General features: G+C 46.6%; 1 long non-coding RNA gene across 1 annotated transcript; it reads left to right on the forward strand.

Annotated features, from left to right (window-relative positions):
* The first annotated feature begins 2,573 nt into the window (after positions 1–2,573).
* On the forward strand, positions 2,574–10,718 carry LOC132433595 (uncharacterized). Its single transcript, XR_009521180.1, has 4 exons — positions 2,574–2,613; positions 3,127–3,270; positions 6,587–6,677; positions 10,281–10,718. It is a non-coding gene; the product is annotated as an uncharacterized lncRNA (long non-coding RNA).
* Positions 10,719–11,542: the final 824 nt, after the last annotated feature.

The following is an 11,542-nucleotide window of genomic DNA, read 5'->3' on the forward strand; positions in this document are numbered from 1 at the left end:
TCTAGAGGTCTCCATGGTGGCATACTCAAGAGGTGCTAGAGATGCTCAGAGGCTCAGAGGGGCCATACCAGGCTGCAGCTTTAGACAGGCACCCCTCCTTCTGGCACAAACACAAACTTCATACTCCTGGGTGCTGATGTAGTGACAGCTTGAATCACAAGGAGTCCCCTCCAGAAACCCAACGTGCTTCAGGAAAGACACTTGAGAGGGAGCCAACTTTTTAGCTACGGGGAGCATAAGGGTCAGCCAGAACATCTGGAGAAGGGACTAACTGAGCTTGGGTCCTACCAGGCAGGGAGAGAGCTATGCATTAGGAAAGGATCACTTCAAGACAGAGATGAACAAAAAACTTGGATATAGGGGTAGAGAAGGAAAAGAGAGGCAGAAATTGAAAGGGAGAACATAAAAACAGAGAGACAAAAAAAAAAAAAAAACAAAAACAGCAGGGAGAAAGAGACACAAGGAGACACACAGGAAGAAAGACAGAGAAACAAGAGAATCCATAGTCACGCAGACCCTGAAACTCAATTTCTTCATCCAGAAGCCATCCATCTATACCCAGGGCGGCACAGGAGCCGTGGGGCCGAGGCTGCGGGAGCCGGCGGTGAGAGAGCACTGCAGCACCGCCCACGGCTCAGCTGGCCCGATCCGCCGTCCTCGCATCTTCCGCCGTTGCCCGCCTGCACCCGGAGCTAGAGGACCGCCCGGCCTTGCTCAGCGCACCCTACTGCCTCCCTCCAGGCGCCTTCTTGTCTGGCTCTGAGAATCGTCCTCAAAACCCAGGACTGGGGTTGGGGGCTGCGTTAGGGAGGTCGTGGGAAAGGATGGGCACAGGGTGGGTGCAGAGAAAGCGATTGTGCTTCGCAGTTAGCATGAGCTCACCTCTGGGCTGTGAGCTGGCAGGAGTAGAAAGCTGATCGCCCGGCTCCTGCCAGTGGCCAGATCGCAAAGGCAGTTTAGACGGTGCAAACAACTGCCCAGAGCAAATCACCTGGGGGCACGTCTGCGGGTGGCTTCTCCCCGCTTGAGGACAGTCCCCACGCCTTCCGCCCCATGCCCTCGCAGAGACAGGTTACAGGTCGGGAAATCCAACCCGAGCGAAATGGGCAATTCACGTCCAAATGTAGGTGAAGACCTAGCCTTCGGTTTAAGAACTGCCTCCCTAAGCTCTTCTCGAAATTTTCCAAGGCAGCTGCAGCTTGTCGGGCGGCTTGGGGCAGGGAAGTTGGGGAGTTGAGAAGTGCCTAGGTTCTAGGCGTCTTCTCATCTTTCCTATTCCTTGCGCCTAGGTGGCTCTCACAGGAGCCCGGCACTTTTACAAGCCTGTTTTGGAACCATATTTCACTCGAATGCAAACCCATTTAAATCATCGCCTTGTTTTTCGGAGACTGTTTCTTCTAAATGGGGCCATAAATCCAGAATGTCAAGCCGGATGGAGTGGAGCGCGGACAGGGGAGAGATGGAAGGGAAATGAATCAAGCAGGGAAAGTACCTCCTCGGGTGAGGTGGGAGGGATTCGGCAGGATCTCCAGGGTGGAAATGAGCGAAGGCTGACCAGACCCCGCACCCCTGGAGTCCAAGCCAGCCTTCAGGATAAAGAGCGCGGGGAGCTACGGCGCGCTCTGCCCCGGAGGGAGCGCCCCCCTACCTGGAAAAGCCTCAGGATGTTGGCTACCATGATGGAGACCGAACTCCCCGAAGCCCCAATCACTCCAACTACTTTCTCGGGCTTGACGAAAACCGGAGGCTCGCCGTTGGTGCAGCGCACTTCGGAGGTGTCCTTCTGGATGAGCGCCTGGACGAAAGTGAGCGACTGTTCGAGCGCGTAAGTGTCCCTGGAACGAGTGTCCAGGATCCGCGCTCCCAGCGTCACGTTGGGCAGCAGGTTGGGATCGCTGTTGATCTGGTCCAGGGCGTAGAGCATCGCTTCCAGCCTGTGGATCCCGTTCTCCCTCTTGATGTCGCCGCAGGGCACTCCGCTGGGACCCTTCGCGTGCACCGGGAACAGCCCCCCGAGGGTGACGTCCCCCTCGATCCGAATGGAGTGCGGGGCGTACATCTCCTGGCCGCGCGCCGCCGCCGCCAGCGCGCACAGAAGCACCTCCAGCACGCAGCAGAGAAACTTCATCAAAGTCAGGGCGCGGAGCAGCTTCCCCAGCTGGACCGTGCTGCTCCCGCGGCTGCGGCGGTGGCGGCGGCACTGGAGGGGACGGTGGCGGGCCCGCGGGAGTCCTGGCCCCTTGGGGTGAGCTCCTCCGGTGAAGCCCAGGGTCTCCTGCGGGCGAGGAGGGTAGGGGCGCCCGGGGAAGGGCAGCCGGCGAGGGTGGGGGGTCCCGCGGCGCCTGCCAGCTTGGGGCGCCGTGCGCTCTCGGGTTCCCCGGCCAGCGCGCCGCGCTCGAGCTCGCGCTCGGTGGCTTGCAGCTCGAGCTCTCCAACAGCCCAGCACTGGGGAGAGAGCGAGGATGGCTATCGCTTTAAATGCGCGTTCGGCTCCCTCTCCTCCTCCGCCCACTCCCTCCCACCCTCGCTTGCTCTCAGGCTCTCCCCACCCTTCCCAGCGCCCACCCTCCCCACGGTTTTGCAACATCACGCAGGGAGGGGCTGCGTGCTGAGGTAAGGGGGGAGGGAATGGGTGGGCGGCTGTGGGGCGGGGGGAGTACCTCCGATTGGGAGTTTCGAGGTCCCCAGGGAATCTGGGGATTGCAGGTCGCAGGCGAAGGCTGAGCTCCTGCTTCGGTCTCACTGTAGAAGCCGCTCGCTCGCCCGCCTGCACCCACACGCACATTCTAGGCACAGGGTGGCATCAGCTCCGGACAGGGCGGTTCTAGCTGGGGCTGACTGCTTCCAACCCTGAGGTCCGGAGCCGGGGCTGTCAGCGCCGGGAGAATGCGAGGTAGTCGAAGGTGATGCCGCCAAGCATGAAGGGTAGTAGGGAGCCCCCAGTCTCTACTGCTAATTCGTCTGTGCCAGTTTTTCCTAAGAAAAACACACATACACACAGGAGCCTGATTTATGACCTAAAGAACCTTTACGCAGAGACTTCTCCGGGGCCAGGCACTGGGCTAGCCTGTAGGGAAAGACGCCAACAAGAAATGCTGGGAATGGAAATGCATCTTTGCTCTTCAGGGGTTACTGTGGCCGGAGCCGGATGAAGTAACCCTGGTCTCCAGTAAATCTGTGGCGGATTCGCTCCTTTTCTTCCTTTCATCGCAAGAGATGGAACAACTGAGAAGTCTGCAGAGCGCACTTTCTTCTCTGGCGCTGACAGGTGTAAGGCTCCCTCCTACCCATTTCCAGAGATGCTTTTGGGCTGATGTCAGGTTTCCTCGGGCAGGAAATAGCAAGAAAGAAGTGACAGTAGGAGGAGCAGACAGAAATCTCCCCATCGATCCAGTGATCCAGTGATCCATTCTTTTTTTTTTTTTTTTTTTTCTGGCTGAAGATTTGGGGGGTTTGGGGAGTGGAATCAGGATGCCAGAGCAGGTAGTAGTGCAGTTAGGAAGCTGTTTTTCAAAGGTGTCCCATCCTGCAGGTCCAGCCCAAACTTGGCCCAGCAACAAGTGGCCCTAGTTCCTACACAAGGAAGGGCAATGTATCTGCCCTTGGTGCCCACGTGTACTGCTTATGGTGGTCTCTACTCTTGCTGAGCCTTTCCGTTGGAGGGCAGCGAAACTGTCTTATACAGAATTGAGGGCACAGAGAAAACCAAAACAAGGCTATACTTTCTGTTGTAATGTTAGTGTACTGAAGAAAAATGTCCTTGCACATAAACAAAACAACACACACACACACACACACACCTAAAAAGTCAGAAGTTGGGAAGTTGGTTGTCTCTTCCACCAACCACCTGTATGACCTTGGCACTTCTGTTCCTGTGCCTGAGTTTTACTTTGCCCATCTGTAAAATGATGAAATTGAATTGAATGTTTTACAGGTTAACTTTTAACTTTCAAATCCTCTGTTGAAATAGGCCATGCACCTTTGGCCATGGTGTTGTTTTTAGACCAATATCCTTTGTTGCTTTATGTGTAGGGCACCCGTTTTTTGATACCCAAACAACACTCCAAACATTTCCTGGTACAGAGGATATTTTTTTTCTTGTTGACCACCCATTTATCTTCCTTCTAGGGAGAGTCCAGTCCATCATTTTCTTTTCAGACATGCCCCTCCTCCAGGTTTCAATACTTAAGGTTTGAGGAGGAAAAAAACCTTCTGGCTACAGTGTTCAAGGAAGGGAATAGAGGCTAACAAGAGCTATGCAGGGCTAATCCCTGGAGTTCTGCTGGAGTAACGAGGGTGATGACATAGGGTTACCACTGTCCAATAGACAATCCGTGCCGGAGTTAAAAGAAAAAGGAGCCTCCTTCCTCTAAATGCTTTACGTATATCTCTTGGACAATGTTACACTATTTGATTTGGTAAAAACATACCATTTTACTGCCATCTTCAAGAAAAGTGATGTAAAAGCTATGCGAAGCTACCCCTGTATACAATGTGATCATCCATCACTCCTAGATGTGATGCCCTGCTATATAAGTGCACACCTTGTGCAACCTTATGCTGTGATGCGCCCGCCCCTTCCAGCCAGCCCTGGAGCTGCGAGCGTATAAGCCCGCAGCTGTGCCAGAAGCTCCCACATAAACAGGGAAATATTTGAATCCCATAATGAGAGATACCAGAGAGGAGAAAAGGCAGAGAGAAGAAGGGGTGGGGAAGAGAGAAAGGGACCTGGTTAAAACATGGGAACTCCTGGATCCACGTGTGCCTGAAAGATTGCCTCTTTTTTTTCAATTATATAGTATTTTATTTCTGTTGTTTGAAGTCAAAATATCCTCTTGTAACTCACCTATTCTGCTATTCAATACATTGGATCAAAAAGGCTGGAACAAGTGAAATAGATATCCTGTTAAGGCAGCATTAGCTAATTTGGAAAGGGGGAAAGAAGCAAAGCAATAGAAAGGCATCCTTGGGAACACAAATACTGTGATCCTAGTATTTAGGCATCAGTACCTCAGGCTATATTTGATAGAGACTGTATCCTTATTTAGTTTTTAATTTAAGGCTATTTAGTAGGCACTTGGTGCCAAAAAATATATTTGAAGAGCTGTGTTACAAGTAATAACACTTGATTTTTTACCTGCCCATGTGAGGATCTATGTTCCCCTCTTCCATTTCCAGGTCACAGCTTGCAACTGCTCAACAAATAGTTCTTGGCTGACTGTTGAATGTCGCCTTGTTCTGTGTTCTCTCTTTGCTCTACTCATTCTCCCCAAACATCTGGCAGCAATCATTATCTTCTTTTTGTTGCAGTCATCTGTGTGCATGTTTTATTTCCCTTGCTAAGCTGGAAGATCCTTGAGGGTAAGGGGCTAGGTATTATAAGGGGCTAGGTATTATTTTATCTTTTTACCTCGGACAATGTTCAGAATGGTGTTTTGTACCTAAGAAGCACTCATGTGTTGAATGAATCAGAATTGGTTAGCCATTCCCCACTGTCTTTATCTCACAATAACAGAAACATAAAGTGGGCAGAGCAGAAACGACGGCAAATAAATTGTCCTCTCAGTCACAGAATGCAGTTTCTAGAACTTAAAGAATAATTAGTAGATTTTGAAATAATTTTGTTTTACAAAAATTTCATAAGATTGAAATACTCTAACCTTAAAGCTCTCGATCAACTCTAAAGGAGGGCTTTAATTGGCTCTTCCTGAGTCAAGTGTTTATTCCTGGGCCAATAACTGGGGCCATTGTCATAATAGAAAGTGTGATTTGTTACCAGAGAAAGAGGAAAGTGACGCTGGGCTTGCAAGATATTTATATCTTCAGCCAGAGTGCATAGGATCTGGAACTTAATTGGTGACGCAGTTTTGTTTGAGATTATATGAATGAAAAATCTTTGTGTAAGGGTGATTAATCTAAAACTTGGCCAGTCATTGTCCTAGTGTCATATTAAATTGCAGGAGAATCTAGTTTTAGGCACAAAGATCATAAATATAAAATGTGTTCCCAGGCTTGGTTCTGTGTAGTCAGTAATCTATACTCACCCAGTCATTAATAAAAATGAAAGTTAAGGACTCAGTCCTAACTTATATGCTTAGCATTGTATTTTGCTAACAATCTCAGTTTTATTTTCTTTGTTCTCCCCTGCCCATCATCTTCTGCAGAAAATAATGTCTCCACTTTCAATTCCCTGTCTATTTAAATCCGATTTGTAATTTATGAAGTTGTCCTCCTTAAGGGCTGCTGCTTCTGCCACAGTAATGTACTCTGGCCATTATTATACTCTTCCATCTTTCATGTAGGTCTCCATCCATAGGTTTTGTTTTCATAGCTTTTTTTTTTTTGGCGGTACGCGGGCCTCTCACTGTTGTGGCCTCTCCCGACGCGGAGCACAGGCTCCGGACGCGCAGGCTCAGTGGCCATGGCTCACGGGCCCAGCTGCTCCGCGGCATGTGGCATCTTCCCGGACTGGGGCACGAACCCGTATCCCCTGCATCGGCAGGGGGACTTTCAACCACTGCGCCACCAGGGAAGCACTATACTTATGATTTTATATTTGCTTATTCACTTTTGTCTCCCCCCTCAGCTCAAGAGAGACTATATTCATCTGTGTTAATCACTGCTGTATTTCCTGAACATGCCTATAAATCATACTGAAGAATGGTGCCTGAAATTTGGTAAGGGATCAATCAATTTTCTTCGCTGGATGAAGAAATGTGTTCATAAATTAATGAACAGATCTTCGGGGCTTCTGACTTGAGGACTAATGGGAAGAGGATGGCAAATGTTTGGGACAGGGTACTGCAAGAAGTAGTATTTGGAGTACTCTGATAGCTATCCTAACAGATAAGATTGTGTTCATTTAAGTAGTTTTAATGAGAGAGCTGGGAACTAGGGACACACAGCATTAAGGTTTTTATAATGCATTCTGTAGAGTTCTTTTTAAGTCTGTACAAATATCATTGAAAATATATGCATACATATACACCTCTGTTACTTTACTTAGTGCTTTACAAGAGCCCCTCAAGGAAGGGGTAGTAGCAACTCTCAGTATCCTTCCTTTATGATGAGCTTAATTTATTCAAAGTTACATCATAATTTATTTGTAACTGTGAAACTAGACTTAGTTATTGAATAGACCGTCCCTAGAAACGTATGACATTAATAAAACCAACAAAAATTTGTTCAGTTTCCAATGACAGACACACTACAGACTCAGTTATGGGCCATCCAGTTTAATGAAGGGAAGAAGTGATTTAACAAATATAGAGCAAACAGAATATGAAGTTTTATCCTCCATTAATATTAGTAACGGATAGTGTGGGCTCCAATGCCTTCAAGATAGCTTGAGACCATCATCTCTGTGTCATGGGCAGGGGGATGTTCAGCCAGGATGTCTTTCACTGTCACTGAGAAAAATTTCCATAATATATAATGATACCTACTGAAACTGATATGGGGCATTCGGGTAATAAGGAATCCGTTAGCATATTTTTCCGGAGGCCTTGACTACAAAATGAAGACAGTAGATTTGGACACTTTCAGCCATGAAGAAGTTGTTTGGATATTCATCTTTATGCCTAATGAAATAAGCTTATTTCATCTCTGCAGCTTCCCATATACCATTTTCCCACCTCTGTTTTATGTTTGGAAAGACTTTTAGAAATTGAAAGTCAAGTTAAAAAGTGAGTGACAACTTAAATGATATATGGAATATTTTGCTGACTTACAAGAGCATGCAGAATTAAATATGACCCAGTTCAAATGTTTATTTTAACGTGTATGTTGAGGTGGAGTTTTCAAGGTGCCAGAAAATGAGAATTCACCTTCCAGTGTGTGTTACCAGCTCTGTTCATTGCACAGAATCATCTTCATAAAACATACTGTTTTCTATGTACCTGGTATATATCTCAATTAGTTTGAAGAATTTCTCAGATACCTCTTAATATGTAATGCTCCAATTCCAATCTTGCCATGTCCTGTACCAGTGACACAGCACACAGGAGTTTTATTTCTCTTTATTTCTCTGGGTTGTTCAGAACCCAATGAAAGAACAATGGAATGGGATCAAAGAGATCAGGGTTCTTGTCCCAGATTTACCATAAAATAATTGTGTCCTCTTGGGAAAATTATAGTCATTCTAGGTCCCTTTTCTTTACTTTGACAGAGCTGCACTAGATGATCCCAAGTAATATAGCACTCTTTCAGTAGTAGCTTAGATGTTATTGGTATTCTGAAACAAATGAAGACAATGACACATGGAGCTGTGCAACATCTCTGTAACTCTGTTGTCTTAGAGTTGCCTCCATTTTACAGATGATAAGATGACTGTGCATAGAAGTAGATGTTTGGAACCAGCAGTTCCAAAGTAAGTGGAGGTAAACCGCAAATTTCCTTCCTTCCTGAAGCTCACTTAGCCAAAACATAGGCTTCTGAATATTAAGCTGTAAAGCATATTATCAGTACATTTTAAAAGAAGCTATTCTTCTAGGATTTCCAATTAATAGCAGGAGGTTTTGAAATTCTTAAAAGATCATCTAATTTTGTGAGATTTACAGCTCTATTTTCCTGTCAAGCAAGTTGTATTAGTGCCAGACAGTCATCTGAGCTTCTGGATGCTTCTCTGAACCTCTTGAAGTTTTCTTCTTGCTATCTGAAATGCATGCCAGATAAGCCTTTTTCTAGAGCGTATGTACAGACTTGTGTATTTTCATATAGGAAAGCGATGCAGTGAGTCAAGTCGTGGGTTAAGCCCTCATTCTCAGAGTGGTATTGAGCTCCTGGTGAAATATAATCATCATTTCCTCAGAATCGAAAAGCAGTTATCTCAGGTGTATAACCCCATTAACTATTTATACATTTACGTATGATACATGTATTTATTGTACCTACGAGGTGTGTTCTCTTTGGGAAGTACAAAGCTCTTAGAGACATAGGTTGTTCATTTTTTTGTTTTCCCACAAATACTGTGACCCTTTGAGCAGGAAGGTCTATATTTTACTAACATCTAGAACCAGCAGTTAACACGGTGTCTAAGACGTAGTCAATAATTATGAAATAGATAAATGAACACATTTTTATGTAAGGGCCAGGACATGGACAAATAGAAATTTTTCATTTTCAGTCACAAAGCAACAACAGACATAAAAATGATACCGACAACAAGTGCTACGGTCATTCAAAGAAGGCATAGAATAGATAGAAGGATCTCCTCTATGGCACAGGGAACTATACTCAATATTTTGTAATAAAATCTGTATGGGGCACCTGCTCCACACCAGGCCCTATGACAGGTGCTTACATACTTTCCCTCTCCCCCATCCTATGGGGAAAGTACCTCTGCTATAGATTTAACATTTGCCTCCCCCATTAATAACTTTTTTAAACCTTATTCACATTGCATCAGAGGGATGCTTTGATGCACTGCTGAGGTCTTCTCAGCAAAGCTCATGGGAATTTGGTATATGAGGATCCACAATAGCGATCCATTTCATCGGTGTCAATCTTTCTGGACAGTTTGGGTGGAAAGGACAATTCCTGAAGGTGCAATACCTTCACCACATGTACTAGCATTGGGTCTTGCTTGTGTTTGTGTCACCGACTTCAGCCTTGCTGTAGCAATAATAGCTAAGATACTGTAGAGCTGAGAGGCTATTTAAGTATTTATAGATATATACATAAGATAAAAGCACCTAACTTTTTTCTACCTATTGCTTACTTTCCACAGCGGTGTACACACCACACTTTAGGAAACAGTGATGTTGTCCAATTTGTCTTCTCATTTGAAGATGAGAAATGAAGGTCTGGAGACCTTTCATTGCTCAAGGTCATTCGAGTGTTTAAGGGCAGGATGCTGGGGTTCCTGACTTCCAGGGAACCTAACTTTTCTCTGAAATTATACTGCCCCTTAATCTCTTAGCAGTACATAAAACAAATATTGGTGACCTCGTGACATGCCAGCCCTTGGGTGAAATGGAGATCTGTGACTGGCTCTCAAACTTTTAAGAAATGGGAGTCTAGAAAAAAAAACCCAAAACAGTCATGCAAAGACTCACTGGGCTGGAAGGGGAGCCCGTGGTCGTCTAGCTCAGTGCTGGGCTGAACCCCAGATCATCCAAGGAGGGTCTTGGAGGCCTCTCTGCAGGCCAAGTAGTCAAGGCATAAGGGGGAATCAGGCAGGTTTGCTTCTGTTTCTTCATGTTATTTTCATGTAAGATAGCACTGAAAACTTCAAAAGTAACACTGGAAATGTGCTGTGTTTGTCCATTTTCATCTTATAGGTAATGACATGAAGGCTCAAAGGGGGATCATGTTTTTCTAGTTAATAACAGACAACATTCCTCACCCAGCATTCCTATAGCTTAAAAAAGCAATAGAGGCAAGTGGGTCCATGAACGTGGGTTTTGTGGTCACGCAGATTTGAACAACTAAGCCCGTGCGCCACAACTACTGAGCCTGCACTCTAGAGCCTGCGAGCCACAGCTACTGAAGCCCGTGTGCCACAACTACTGAAGTGCATGCACCTAGAGCCCGTGCTCCGCAGCAAGAGAAACCACCACAGTGAGAAGCCCACACACCGCAACGAGGAGTAGCCCCTGCTCGCCGCAACTAGAGAAAGCCCACGCACAGCAACGAAGACCCAACGCAGCCAAAAATAAATTAATTAATTAATTTAAAAATTATTTTAAAAAACTATTAAAAAAATAAAACACCAAACACAAGTGACCCTCGGAGACACAGTAAATATTTTTGTCATTCACAGTTTAGCGCTGCCTCATTGTCAGGGTGCTAGTCTTCAGTCAACTAGCTGAGAACTGGTACGGAGGGGATGGGAACTTCCATGAAAGAGCTTCTGAAGCTAAGTAGCCTGGTCCATTTCCTAATTTCTTCAACGAATATCTGAGTGCTTGCTGGAGCCAGTCACTGTACTTGGTCCTCGAGATAGACAGCTGTGAAAACATTATACAGAGAGCCTTGCAATCTGGGAGTGAGAGGTGGGGTAGGGAAGGACCCGCAAATGAAAGCATGGAAGTTTTTAGCATGTTACCAGATGATGCAGGTTACGGGAACAATAAAGCATCAAAGGGAAAGAGGGCTACCCTAATTAGAAGGGGACATGTGGACGGACTGGAGAGAGCAGCCCCTGTAGATATGGAGAGAAAGAACATTCTAGGCAGAGAGAATAGTAAGTGCAGGAGGCTATGGGGAGGGAGCTGCTAGGAACAGCCAGGGACAGCGTGCCAGTGTGTCTGGAAGAGCTTGAGGGAAGGGGAGGGACGGGGTGTGTGTGTGTGTGTGAGAGAGAGAGAGAGAGAGAGAGAGAGACACGGGGTGGGGGGATGGGGAGGGGGAGAGAGGGAGAAGACTGCTTTTGTTCGAATCCAGATGGGAGCCTCTGAAGGGTTTTGAGCTCTGAGCAACACGATCTGACTTGGGACTTACCAGGATCACCGTGACCACTGTACCTAGAACGGATTGAATGGGAGGGGGCAAAGCAGAAAAACGCATTTGAAAGGGGTGCACAGAAGGGGAGAGCAGGGCT

The sequence above is a fragment of the Delphinus delphis genome, chromosome 11 (genome assembly GCF_949987515.2).
Source record: "Delphinus delphis chromosome 11, mDelDel1.2, whole genome shotgun sequence".
NCBI classification, from domain to species: Eukaryota; Metazoa; Chordata; class Mammalia; order Artiodactyla; family Delphinidae; genus Delphinus; species Delphinus delphis.